The sequence below is a fragment of the Triturus cristatus genome, chromosome 2_2 (genome assembly GCF_964204655.1).
Source record: "Triturus cristatus chromosome 2_2, aTriCri1.1, whole genome shotgun sequence".
In the NCBI taxonomy this organism is placed as follows: domain Eukaryota; kingdom Metazoa; phylum Chordata; class Amphibia; order Caudata; family Salamandridae; genus Triturus; species Triturus cristatus.
In genome coordinates, this window is record NC_140582.1 from 846,425,395 (window position 1) to 846,438,060 (window position 12,666).

Here is a 12,666-nt window from a genome sequence, read left to right on the forward strand (position 1 = left end):
TCCCTATACGCGGACGATGTTCTGCTCTACATTGCCACTCCTAGGGCATCACTGATTTGCTTATTAGACGTGTTAGCTATATTTGGTAGGTATTCCGGGTACACAGTTAATTGGTCCAAGTCTGTCATTTATGTGCTGGCAGGCGAACCGCCGGCGGTACCGCCGGGTTGCCCAATAACAATCGCCACTGACGGCTTCCGTTACCTCGGGATTTATGTGTCCCTGGATCCGAGGCGGCGCTTTGCTTGTAATCTGGACCCGCCCCTGCAGCGACTCAAAGCGGATGTTGCACGTTGGAGGTCCCTTCCTCTCTCTATGCTTGTGAGGGCGGTCCTCTTTAAAATGATGGCACTTCCGGGTTTCTTGTACGTGCTCCATAACACGATGGATCCGGTCCCGGGGTCCTACTTTAAAGATGTTGAGAGCCTCCAAAGGAAACTTCTTTGGGATGGCAGACCCCGGATTGCGTTCACCAAATTGACCCTGAATTGGTATGACGGGGGGATTAGTCTCCCTGACATTCGGAAATATTATTGGGCGGCCCAGTTGGCTGCGATTAACCATGGGATGCACTGCAGCCCTGACGATCCCGGTTACGCCCTGGATAGGTGGCTGCTCCCGGGGGGAGACTATACTAGGGCGTTGTATGCTAGGCCGGGTAGATTCTCGTTGACAGGCCCTACTGCACACGCAGTCCAAACATGGCATGCGGTCAACAAACATTTGGGATGGGACGGTAAGCTGACGCTAGCAACGCCTCTGTGGGAATCCAAAAAATTAGGGAGCCTTTGGAAATCCAAGGGCTTTGATAGGTGGGATCTTATAGGGATCGCGCAGATCAAAGACATGTGGGGACAGGGCACGGTCCTACCGTTTGCTGCCCTCAAGGAGCAGTATGGCATGGCGGACGCTGAGCACTTCCGGTACCTGCAGATCCGGCATGCGTTATTAGCGCGAATCCCGGGGGGCGAGTCACTGCCAGAAGCCTCACCATTGGAGGCTAGGGTGTTGGATGGGCATATCCCTGAGAAAACCATTTCCCTCATTTATAAGAAACTAATTAACAATATGGAAGATCCACTGGTGCACCTCAGGGGGAAGTGGAATAGTGAAGGCCTCGAACTTGACGATGAAGACTGGCAGGAAGCAGTCTCCTCCCCCAGGGTGGTGGCAACTCAAGGCCCGGCTTAGGTTGGTACAGCTCAATATTTTGCATATGACATATGTAACTGGTCCCGGGCTGGTTCGTATGGGGCGGGCGGAAAGCGGGGAGTGTAGACGGGGGTGCGGAGAGCCAGGGACTTTCTTCCATGTCCTTTGGGGGTGCCAGCGGATAGCAGAGTATTGGGGAGGTATACACCGAATTATCCGGGCTGTGTTAGGGGTTGACATCCACCCAGAGGCACGTAGGTGCCTGCTCAATGTCTGGGAGCCTACTGACCTCAACGTATGCACTACACCGTGGGCTACGCTGGCATTCATGATAGCGAAGAGAAACATCGCGCAATTGTGGGCCCCGGCACAGCCACCCGGTCTGGGGAAGTGGAGGGAGGACCTAGACTGGTGCATGTGGAGAGAAAAGGCGGTGTTTGTGGCCAGGGGTTGCCCCGGAAAGTGGAGTAAAGTGTGGGGTGCTTGGAACCACTATTGAGGTGATGTATGTCCCCCACCGAGCAGACTAACTGCTGATGAGGCTCATGTAACCCCCTAACCGCTACGAAACTCTGTTTGAAACCTGTATTGAGTTGTGTACTCAGTGACCGATTGTAACCGACGACGCCTGCCAATGAATATCTGCTGTCTGACTGTCGAATTGGTTTAACAAAAAGAATAAAAAAAAAAAAAAAGATTGTTGGTAGCTCAAATGTATATGTGGCTTTAGTAGATTTTTCAACAGCCTTCAATAAGGTTGACAGGCCCTTACTGTGAAAACAATGGAATAAAATGGGAGTGCCTACCCCCCAGTTATATTTAATTATTGCCCTGCACTCACAAACCTGGTATCAGGTGCTAATAGGGGTAAATTTACAATAATTCCCACAGAAAACAGACTGAAGCAAGGCTGTTTATTAGCCCCACTACTTTTCTCTTTGTATGTAGCTGACCTACCCGAATGTTTCTCTCCCCTAGAAGGAAATGCGCCATAGATAGGTGGCCGTCCTTTTGCATGTCTTATGTATGCAGACGATGTTGCAATTATGGACTTGACCCCTAAAGGGTTGAATAAAAAGCTAATATCTTTGCAGAAATATACGATGGCGGAGCGCGATAGGTGGCGCACATCCAAGATGGCCGCACACCTGTGAGGCTCAGGAAGCTTGGCGAAGACATCCAACATTTATCCTCATATCTACCACAGATAAATGTGATTTGCCGCTGTCTACATGTTCCCTAGACCATCCGGTCACTCTGGGGAATAACTGCGGCTCTCGAGATTTTAAAAGACCATCTACGGGACAGTGCATGCTACGGGCGCAAGGACGGGCGTCTTCGCTGGAGACTTACTTGGCCGCCGCATCTACTTGAGCCCCGCGGCTCCCCACGTGGCGATAGGCCTCACCGCAGGCAGATCCGGACTGGAGCCTCCCTGTTGCACGTAAATTTCCTTCCCGTTGGCTCCTTGTGCTGTCGACTCCTCCACCTGCCGACGCCTGTGGTTATATTCGGCGGTGTGGAGCACGACAGCTGTGGGGCGCTTTTTGTGTAGTGGGAACTCAAGCTATAATTCGCTCTGAAATGTGCCGGCCAAGCGTTAGACTACACGCTGTTGATTGTCTCCAGGCGACAGATTCCTTATTCTCGCCTCTGAGCCTCTCAACGCTATTCCAACTTTCAATGACATCCCATCCCTTTGCCAGACTGTGCAGCTACCTACGCATGCAACGCCTACCCTGCGCCTAGCCTAGTGACTGGGTGACATCTATTCACCCACGCTGCGGCATCGTCTGGACGTGCAATAGGGAAACCGGATGGCCATCAGCCTCGATTGACCTTTGATACCAAAAAGGCCGCGACGAGATCACCCTCTGCAGATATGGCACCTGCCAATATGGACCAAACACAACCACCCTCGCAATCTTCTGAAGATGATGTTAAGACTGTACTCCTGGCCGTACAGCACAGTCTATCAGATTTGTCCGGGAAGATGGCTACAATGAATAATCGGCTGGACTTTCTGGTAAAAAAGTGGGCAAACATGATGGGCAATTGAAAGAGGCGGAACGTCGCATATCCAAGAACGAAGATACCACTTCTCAGATGCAAGCTCAGGTAGCGCAAATGGACAAGTTGTTGAAAGTTATTGCGGCCAAGAACAAAGATATTGAAGCCAGGAGTCGTCGCAATAACGTTCGAATACTAGGCATACCTGAGAGTACGAATACAGGCGTATGGAGGACTGTATTGAGCGTCTTCTAAAAAGCTCCTTTGGTCAAGATTCTTTCTCGACGCATCTAGTGGTTGAGCGTGCACATCGCTCCCTGGGCCCGCGGCCCCCACCGGGCGAGGCCCCAAGACCCATCATTGCTCGTCTTCTCAATTATCGCGACCGTGATGTTGCACTCCAGAAGGCCTGCAAACTAAAACCACTGCAATTTGAAGGGAATGCATTCACCATCTATCCAGATTTTACTCTGGCAGTACAGGAGGCACGCCGTACATTTCTCAGTGTTATGCAGAAACTTCGCAAGGCTCAAATAGAATACGCTCTCTTATATCCTGCGAGGCTTTGAATTACACACAATGGCAAACACAATCCGCAACAAGTGGAGGACTTTCTGAAAACTATCTTGAAACGTTCACCACGCCGCGACTGCATCTCCAGATCATCTTCACCATCCAGTGGCTGAATGGGAGCAGAGGGCCACATGCTGTGATTGCCCGTCACAAGCCACACTTGCCCTTGCTGATCTGTACCATAGTATAACGAAACGCTGTTACCCTGCGCATCACCCCCCTCTTGCTGATGGGACTCTTGTCAATGCTCTCCAGCTGGATCTACACTCCTGTAAAGAATCATGGACAGATAAGTGCCCTAGGGGCTTTGTTCCTTGACTGTGGTTCTATCTGTATACTTAAACTGCCTTGTTGAACTGTGGGTAGATTTACCTGACACATCGCCAAGCACTCTTCCCCCCCACGTCACTCTATCTCCCCAATGGGCTGACACCCTGGGACTGCAATGCAGTTAGAGTTGGGTCACAGGAAGGGATTACTGCCCCCTGGCGCCCCCCCCCATGGGAGAACCCCCATGCTATTCTTTTCTTTCTGTCTTTTATTGTTGTGTTTTTCTCTTGCTCTGCTGGCCTAATCTGGTTAGAGTAGATTGGCCGCGATGTTGGGATATATTGGGTGGGCAACAACATGCCGGCACGATTGGGGTGCCATTGTGGGTGGGGGTAGCATTGTTGTTAGTAGTTTGTTATGATGCTAACTCATTGAGGTTTTTTGTTTTGGGGGAGGGAATGGGATGGGATTTTTTTAATTGCTCTATTACATATTGGACAACTTCAGCTCGACATGACAGTCATTATGTGAGTGGACACATTACCCTTCGACAACATCATGTTCGCCATACAGCCCCATCATATCTGCAATGTCAACACAAACTGACCCGCCTTGCATTAAATTGATCACATGCAATGTCAGGGGTCTTCGGGACCCTCATAAACGGAGACAAGTATTAGCGTATTTAGATAGACACCACATACAAATAGCTATGCTCCAAGAAACGCACATGGTCCCTAGACGTCCTTCCTGCTTTGGCAATAGATGGGCCTCTGCACAAGCGTTCTCCTCCTACTCAACATACTTGCGGGGCACGCTTATATTAGTTAAGAGGAATACACCGTTCATATTGGGTGGCATGTATAGTGACCCCTCCGGCTGCAGCTGTATACTCTGGGGCACATTGGGCATGCAATCGATCACCCTAGCTTGTAGTTATAGTCCTAACTCAGATGACCCTGATTATTTCACCACTCTATGGGGACACATACTTAAAATAGGCTTCACTCATGTCATATGGGGTTGGGATTTTAACACAGCTATCTCCCCCCTATGGATCGCTCCAACCCCCTTTCTCATCACTATACCAACACTTGGGAGACCCTCTCTGGGCTGTTTACGGAGCATGGCCTTGTAGACGCGTGGCGCTATGTGCATCCCACTGATAGGGAAGGCACTTTTTATACGGCAGGGCACACAACCTGGTCTCGATTAGATTACTGGGTTTGCTCACGTGGAGTGACCCCCTGGTTGGAGGCTAGTACCAGAAGCGCTTTTAGACACTGTGTTTCAAGCAGAAATAGGGGAAGAGATTACGGATTTTTTTACTAGAAAGAAGGGTTCTGTCGAACGGTTGGGTACGCTCTGGGAGGATTTTAAAGTGACGGTCAGGGGCATATGCATATCCAAAAGAAATATACGATGGCGCAGTACTTAAAGATAAATTGTTTTAAAAGTAAAGTTCTGATTATGAAATGTAGTAGAAGTAGAACATTTGGTAATTTGAACTGGCAAATTGGTTCCGAAAAATTGGAGATGGTAGATTCTTTTCTTTATTTGGGGAAAGTAATAACGGGCAACACAAACAATAACAAAACACAGAAAAAAGGCCACGGGTCCAAAATAGAGCGGTGAAGAATGCAACAAGGTCTACTCAACCATGTGCTGGAGGGGGAATCCCTTTAAGGACGGTTCTCCTCACATACCAACGGTGTCATGCTTCATCATGGGGGTGCGTCCTCGTGTGAAAGACCTAGTTTCTACGCGAACTACAACCCCCTCGCTACGAGCAAGGAGCACAGGGATGTTTTGGTATAGATGAGGCGGGTTGAACTAAAATCCTATGTGAGCTTGGTGTGCTTAGTGAAAAGTGCAGTGCTAATGTGAACGTGGTTAAAACTGGCTACAAGGTTAGCTATGTAACAACTTTAATTGGCTACCCTGTGACAGGATTAAAAACAAATAGCTGATAACACAGTTGCCGTCATTAAAGGCTACTGTGTTAGTGCATGACCAACATGTTTCGGCCTGGGGACCAATTCAGAGTGTCATGGCCTTCATCAGGGTCGGGTGTACAGCTACTTCAACTAAGTGAAAATACAAGCACATGTGAAAATGTATGTGCAGTATTAACGGTGTGTAATACTGAACCAGTGGTCCTGCTGTTTAGTATGTTCACCGTGGAACCTGCGGTGAGACAAAAAAAAATATTTACAATGAAGCGCGATTAAGACAGTGCATGAAAGACTAGGTTGAAATAAATGCAATATTTCTGCTAATGAGTCAAAGCACTGGACAACATACCACTATTTAGTAAATATGTAAATTAGTACACAGATGTGTGACTCACCATCATTGATTAGGGAATTCGCCACATATGTCCTGGCATACTAGCCAAAGGGTACATGCGCCAAACCAACCTAATAGAAAAGGTTGTGGCATTAAAATGAGAGAGGGAAATCATATAGAATAGTGGAAGAAAGAAAGAGCGAACGCATTCAATCGGTGCTCAGAATACGAAAAAGAGAGGTAAGATAATGTATCTTGTTAGTACATATGGTCTGGCGGGTGACGAATTTAACCTGGAGCGAGAGGGCCCAATTGGGAAGTTGCAAATGTGACGTGGGCAAGAGGACCCAATTGGTCCATGTGGCTGGCGTGGTCGATGCATTGGTGAAACAAGGGCAAATAAGAACATCTACAACGACATCCCAGTAGTTGTCAGGCCGGTGGCAAGGACAGGTCGCAATGTTAAATCTCCCTATTAGCACTCCCCTGGCCCCAATGATTCTAGATCTGGGTCAAAAACATTACTGCACAAGATGGGTTATAAGCAGTTAATGTTTTGGCACTGCCTGTGGTCGGTAAATGAGCTCACTCAATATAGAGCAGAGACGATAGATCTCCTAAAGGGATCACAGGTCAACTCTATCCCATGGTTTATTTGTTTGAAGAATTTATTGAAGAGCCTTGGGATGGAGGAATACTGGTCTACCCCAGAAAACCTGGGACTAATTCCAAAATGTAGACTCAAAAAGATATACTGGGATACTATTATGGAAAAGGAGGCGGCCAGATGGGTGGGTACCCTGACTCAAGATTTTAATAATTTTAAATTTGCCCCTTTTTATGAGGAAACCATTAGTGAATTTGTACCACCACTGGCACGGAAATTATTCATTCAATACCGTTTTAAAACTTTTCCAACTAAAGTGTTCTGTAAAACGTGGTGTAGTAATGCCTCCACAAATGATGAGTGTCCTGCTTGCAATGTTTGCTCTGAGTCAATAGTCCACTTGCTAGTCTTCTGCGTTACTACAGAAATCTGCGGGCTAAGTGGATTGTGCCATTATGTAGATTGGTAGGACCTGAGCATTACCTGGAGGCTATGAAAGTCCTAGCCACCGACACGTGAAGGGTGGTGGTATTCGGTTTGGTCAGAATCTGGCATGCATTATGGATCAAACGTACCAAATGTATTACATAGTTTCCTAATCTTTGTATGGGGCTATTTTTATTGATTTTTAACTTCGTATTGCTTTTATCTATTGCTGTATTTTTTACTTTGTATATTGCTTTTATTGCTTGTACCATTCTTACATTGTATGGAACCTTGCATTTTATAAGATCCTTGTGATAAAAAATAAAGTATTTTGATGATGGCTATTGAAACAATCCCAGTAAAGGACTGGAGCTTTTTACATTAAATTGAAGGTCAGCTTCTATGTAAATTATGTAATTTTAATACTTCAGTTCCAATAGCTGCTATTATACTGGAATTTGGTTTGATAGGTTCATTCACTCAAGGCTTAGCCAGTATATTAGGTTGGGGCTACCAGCTAAAAAACTGTGAGTTACACACATTAAGGGGTTTCATGTGTAAGGAAATCTGTGAAGGACTCACTGATAAATATTCATTTTCACGTGACTTCTCCTTGGCATTGAATTATTTTAGCATAAAGGGGGAGTCAGTGAGCTTCCTCTCGTTTTTAGAATTTAAGTTGTTTGGTTAGCATTCAGAGAGATGTTAACTATTGCAGATCAAAAGAAAGGCTTAAGATAATAGCAATATCAAATACACCAAGAATCTCTCAGAGATATTTATCCTGAATTTAGAACATGGTGTTCGACGTTGGCTTATATTATTTCATTTGAACCTTTTGCAGTCGAATGATCAACTAGCTAATTGGGACCCAGCCCTGTAAATTGGAACAAAATGCCGGTTTTGTAATCTGGGCATTCAGAATTTCGATCATATCCTATTTGTCTGCCCAGCTCGAGTTCAGTTTGCTACCGATGGCTTTGACCTATGTTCTTGCAAAATAGCATTAAGAATTTATCATCAGCTCATGAACTCCTTATTTAAAAAAAATAAAAATGAAAGTGTGTTTAAAAACTATTTAATTTTTTAAAGAAGTTTATGAATATATTATAGTCTTCAATACCCTTATTTATGCTAGTCCCTATTTTTATTGTTGTTTTACTTGCTATTGCTAAGGGAGAATGAATCCTTAATTATAAATCTACCAATTTGTTCCTTGGAATTCCGTCTGGTTTACAATTTATTGCTGCTACATGATGCACTTTATCCAAAAACTGGTTTTATTTTAAAGCTGATATTTGTACGCTATTCTAATGTGTACATGTGCTTCTGCTGCTATATAAATGCACTTTGCACAGAATTGGATTATATCTTGCTGTTATTCATCATTACCAAGGAAAAGCAGTTGTTAGTCATAAATGTTTTAGTTCTTCTTTAGAACTTGTTTTATTTATAAATTGTTTGCTGCTGCACGCTCCACTTTACCTATAGATCTACAGTGAAGTCGATATTGTACTGTTTAAAATTATCTACAAAATTGCATATGTATTTAAATGTATGTTCTTGTTGACTAATGAATACCCTTGTCCTGCACACGTATCACCAGAGCCAGCCAGAGAGCCAGAGAGCTAGCGCATACCTGGGCTTCCACCTGCTGCATTCGGGCCACCTACGCTGTTGCTTCCCTGCCGCCGTTCAATCACCCACGGCCCAGAGACTACAATCCCCAGCCTGCATAGCGGCACTGAGACACTTCCGGACGCCGTTGCGCCCGGAGGCGCTTAAAAACGAAAGGCTCCCTCGGTGGAGCGGGGGTGTCCTGCACACGTATCACCAGAGCCAGCCAGAGAGCCAGAGAGCTAGCGCATACCTGGGCTTCCACTAGCTGCATTCGGGCCACCTACGCTGTTGCTTTCCTGCCGCCGTTCAATCACCCACGGCCCAGAGACTACAATCCCCAGCCTGCATAGCGGCACTGGGACACTTCCGGACGCCGTTGCGCCCGGAGGCGCTTAAAAACGAAAGGCTCCCTCCGTGTCGCGGGACGCGCGCGGGCGGCGCCAGGAGAAGCCCGGGACAAGGGCGGGACCGTCTGTGGCCGTCCGGGGCCGACAGAGGCCGGGCTGGGCCACGTTCCATACATCTCGCTGTAAGCGCCGGGGGCTGAGCCGGCTACAGAGGTATTTTGCGCCACCTGTGTATTGTGACATTTGTATCTTGCTAACTGACAGTGGACACTGGTATTGGGGAGAAACTTTGGTATATATTGAATTGGTGGCCTGTTGTTATTTAGCACCCGGGCGGACCACACGCCGACGGCTGACACCAGTGTAGACGGTTCCGGTGCTCTACAGTTACAATATTTGCCTGATTCATAGTTTGACCCTAAAACTAGGGGGTCTGAAGAAGGTATATAAGGCAGAAGACCGTGATATCATGGTCAAAAATAAGATTGCTAAAACGAGGGTAGGGGGAGGAGTTAAAGGGACACTGGACGCCTTTATTACTAGAGCAGAATCAGTACTAATACATGAAATCCAATTGGCTGAGCGCAGATTGTCCCTGGACCCCCAATTAGCAACAAAAAGATCCTCGTTGGGCAATATAGCATCTTGTGTAACGCCTGGCGCTCCGGCAGATTCAAATGAGTCTACCTTGGAGCAGTATACTCAAGCTGACACTACCAATATACCACTGATCACAGTCCATAACCCGCAGGGTGACATAACAAGTCTAGGCAGGATAGGGCCATTGACTGAAAACCAAGGCGCGGTACTCAGCCCACAGGGTAGAGAAGGCTCACAGCTAATTATATCACAGGGAGCTATGAACGGGGGAGCCACAAGGGAGGAGTCCATTAATCACCAAGTAGAAGGTGAGACTGATCTGGAACAGAGCTTGGGGGAAGAGGTAACCACACGCACTAAAACTCAAAAAATAGGACCTGGGCCCTCAGCGGGGTGGGGCTTACAATGTTGCACGCGCGCCAATACAGCTAGCCGGAAGGGAGCTGCCAAACCGACTAAAGGCAGTACCAAAAAATTGGAGAAAATAGGGTGCCCTAGATGCTGCCATGAAAATGGGCCATGTGGGACCCAACAAATTATAATAGAGTTAGAAAATAAAATGGAACAGCTCATACAGCGTTTGCTAGGGCCAGTAATGGCGAAAATAACGAATATGGAAGGGACCATAAACAAATTTGTGTCCCGAATCCAGCCACAACATGCTAGAGACCCCGGGCAGGAGAGGGAGGAGGGCAGCACAGTGCTGAATTGTAACAACAAGGAGCCAAATAGAAGGGGAGGCGAACAAGCAGTGTGTAGTAAATCATCACAGGGAGCCAATATGGGTAATATGGGGAACAAGAATTTGAATGGGGAAATCCGGGATCAATCGGATACTCGATTCGAGACTAGAGATACTGGCCTGACACATAGGGAACACACGAAGCATAACGGGATAGACCGCATAGACTGCATTCAGGCCACCCCAGGGCTTCCAATATTAGACCTACCCCCAGCCTCTAGCCCATACGCAGTGGTGCTTGTAGGAGTCCCGGGACTGAGTAAGGGAGCCGAGGAATCGACTAGCACTTTGATAAATAAAGCAGCACACTGGATCAAAAATAACATACCAGTTAATAGTTTCCAACATGACCACATCCTCATGGCCAGGAGGACAGCCTGGATTGGCCGAGGAGAGAAAAAGTTCCCTGGCGACTGTATCATTGTAAATTTAAGATTACCTGGTTTAGTAAGTGAACTCCTAGATAATCGGTACGGGGAGAGTAAGAGAGGGTCATGTGTAAGGATGCTCCCTTTGCATTATTTTTATAGGGATAGTGCCCGTGATCCCGGGCAGATCCGGCAAGGGCCAAGATTACCTATGAAAAGTAGATGGGACAACATATACTTAGCCCCAAATAGATTTGCCACCCTCACTGATTATTCTGCCCTGGACGAACAGGATTGACTGGGGAGTGTAGGGAATACAGTGGTGGAGAGAGCAGATGATGCTGTAAGAAACCAGGGAACTATAAGTAAAATAGGACCTAATAATCAGGATGTTAGCATTGATATACTTTCCGGACAGGTTAGGGTGGTGGGAGATACAGCCCCGCAAGAAATAAGTTTGGAGATAAATACAACTAAAAGGATGACCAGAGACGGCAGAGATGGTAGGGCTCGCACAACCTCTGAGCTGAGGTTGTTGTCCTGGAATACTGCGGGTCTTGCATCTAAAGTGGCAAACCAGGAATGGCAAAGTTTTATCAAGGGATATAATATTATTTCCCTACAGGAAACTTGGGAAACGGATTGCAGTGGCCTGTTCCTGGAGGGCTATAAATTGTTTTTCACCCCGGCACGTAAATCACCTATGGGTCGAGCCAAGGGAGGTTTAATTTTGTATGCGGCATTGATGCTGCAAGGGAGTTGGCAAGACCTAGGGTGGGATTCCGAATGCCTCCAGGGCATAAGATACATTGCAAAGGGCCTTAAGGTTATTTTTATAAATTTTTATAACGCAGGACAATCAATGTCCAACTTGGCGGAATTAGAACAGAGAATTTCTGGACTAAATGATGCGGGGGATCCCAGCGTCAGGATACTTTTAGTGGGGGATTTTAACACTCACCCATGCCCATACTTGAAATGGGAAGGAGGTTCATGGGACGCCTGTCCTTCTACAAAAGGCTGGCATGTAGAGCATTCTAGAGAAGGCATGGCACTAGGCATGATTTTAGGTAAATTTGCATTAACACACACAATGGACCTAGTCATGAATGGTTCAGCAGTTTCAATGACGCCATCATTTAAGGGGCGGGGTTGCGATTCCATCATCGATTATATTTTTGTTTCCCACGCTCTAGCTGGTAGGGTCAGTCACTTTGCGATAGTCCCAAGCATTTTTAGCGACCAGAATCCTCTGGAATTGACAATAGAGACCTCAGATCCGTGTGTCAAAATAGATAAAAGGTTTCCCGGGGGACAATACAAGGCAATGGATCAGGGCAGGAGAATTAAATGGTGTAAGATCGATGGATTGGCATTACACAGAGCGCTCCTGGTAGAGAATGATAGTTATATGTGGAAATGCCTAGATAGTAATATTGAGGGGAGCGATCTGATTACAGAATTTGAGGGCACTGCCCAACATATTGATAGCCTCTTAAGGCGTAAGATGAATAAGCAGACAGACCCGTGCCCGAGATGGCTCGATAAAGAATGCTCGAAGGCACATAGGAATCTGAAGCAGGCGCTTAAAATAGCCCCAAGGGACAGAGGCACAATCATGGAATGCAGGAACCAATATAAAAAGGCCATTAGTAGAAAGAA